We start from the raw sequence: 1,774 nt of genomic DNA on the forward strand, positions 1-1,774 counted from the left end.
AGTCTGCTTGAGATTCATTCTCTCTCTCCCTCTGCCCCTCTTCCCCACTCACCCTCTCTCTTCTCTCTAAAAAAAATAAATAAAAAGAAAAGAAAAAATAAGAATCCAGTATCGGTGGCCAATAAATGGTCGTGCATATGCTTTAATACCTTAAGACAACGTTAGCAATGGAACTTTCTGCAGTAATGGGTTCTATGTCCTACATCTGCACTGCTTAACATGTGGCTATAGAGCTCTTGAAATGTGGCTAGTGTAGCTAACAAGTGAATTTTTATTGTATTTAATTTTAATGAACTTACCGTAAGTTGAAAAGCCGTAGGCTGTTATTGGGTGGCACAGCTTTACAACTGAAAGTGAAAGGAAGGGAGGGAGGGAGGAAGAAATTTAAAGCTCTTTTGAAAAAAATTTCATTGACATACACTGAGCCCTTCTTTGAGCCATGTACATTTACTACCTTAGATGAGGCATCTCCTGGAATCATCTCGACAACCCCATTTTACAGATGAGAAAACTGAGGTTCAGAAAAGGGTGTGGGTGACCTGCCCTGATCTTAACAGGGAGGACTGGCTGAGCTACGTTGTGAGTAGGTTGTTTCTGACTCCAAGACAGCGCCCGCCCTCAGCCCCGCCTCCGCCCCGCCCACCTCGCCTCCCTCACCTCACCTTTGGCCGGTTGCCTGCTACCTTTTCCTAATTTCCTCATCGATAATGCTCACAATCTTCTGCAGCCTGGCCTCATCCACAAAGCCATCGCCTTTCTGGGCACAGAGGGGAAAGAGCAGGGACATGTATGTCTCCCACCCCCCTCCACCGCCGCCCCCCCAACCCAGCACCGCCCTCCCTCCTGGTCTGGAACACACAATCACAATCACCTTCTTTGAATGGACCAGTTTTCCATCCACAAACACCTCAAACTCCCCTGTAGCCTGGGCAGATCTTTCCTCCTCCTGGGGAGGGAATGTTGGGGGTGGAGGGGAAGGTGAGAGCTCCTCTCCAAGCCCCTGGGGTCTCGGGACCCTAACTACCCACCCCCTCACTCCCCCAGGCCACCGGCACACTCACAAAGCGTAGACAATTTGGAAATTGCAGCTCCAGACTCTTTCTCAGTAGAATGTACTGCAGGGAGGAGATGGGATCATGGGTTCACAGGATCAGAGGGTCATGGGGTCAGGGGAGGGGAAACAGGACCTCCTTCCAGACTTCCTGTCCAGCACTCCCCCCACCTCCAAAGTCAAAACTACTCACCCGAAGGCTGTAGCTTCAGAGGCCGCTGGATGCCGAGGGAAAGAGAAGGGAGACAGAGAGAGATGGAGACAAGATACTGAATCAGTATCTCCCCAGGCCCAGAGGGAGCCTGTGAACACCGGACTCCGATCCCATCCCATACTGCTAGCTCACCCAAGGCAAAAAAAAAAAAAACCACAACAGTCCTCTGTATGGTCCACAAGCCCCCACGGTATCTGCCCCATTGCCTCCATTCACTCCCTGGCCCACTGCTCCAGCAAAGGAGGGAGGGAGGAAGCACTTTTGAAAAAAATTTCATTGACATACACTGAGCCCTTCTTTGAGACATGTACATTTATTACCTTAGATGAGGCATCTCATGGAATCATCTCAACAACCCCATTTTACAGATGAGGAAACTGAGGTTGAGAAAAGGGTGTGGATGACCTGTCCCAATCTTAACAGGGAGGACTGGCTGAGCTAGGACTGGGACTACCCTCAGCCCCGCCTCCACCCCTCCTACCTCGGAACTCCTCCTCCAACACTGCATG

The 1,774-nt window shown here is 50.5% G+C and overlaps 1 long non-coding RNA gene across 1 annotated transcript; it reads right to left on the reverse strand.

Annotated features, from left to right (window-relative positions):
* Positions 1–55: 55 nt before the first annotated feature.
* On the reverse strand, positions 56–1,726 carry LOC121024458 (uncharacterized). The gene is made up of 5 exons (XR_005787703.1): positions 1,245–1,726; positions 1,062–1,115; positions 872–946; positions 663–757; positions 56–347 (listed from the first exon to the last, which is right to left on the reverse strand). It is a non-coding gene; the product is annotated as an uncharacterized LOC121024458 (long non-coding RNA).
* Between the last annotated feature and the right edge of the window lie 48 nt (positions 1,727–1,774).

Source organism: Herpailurus yagouaroundi, unplaced genomic scaffold (assembly GCF_014898765.1).
Source record: "Herpailurus yagouaroundi ecotype Mexico unplaced genomic scaffold, PumYag 64977, whole genome shotgun sequence".
In the NCBI taxonomy this organism is placed as follows: Eukaryota; Metazoa; Chordata; class Mammalia; order Carnivora; family Felidae; genus Herpailurus; species Herpailurus yagouaroundi.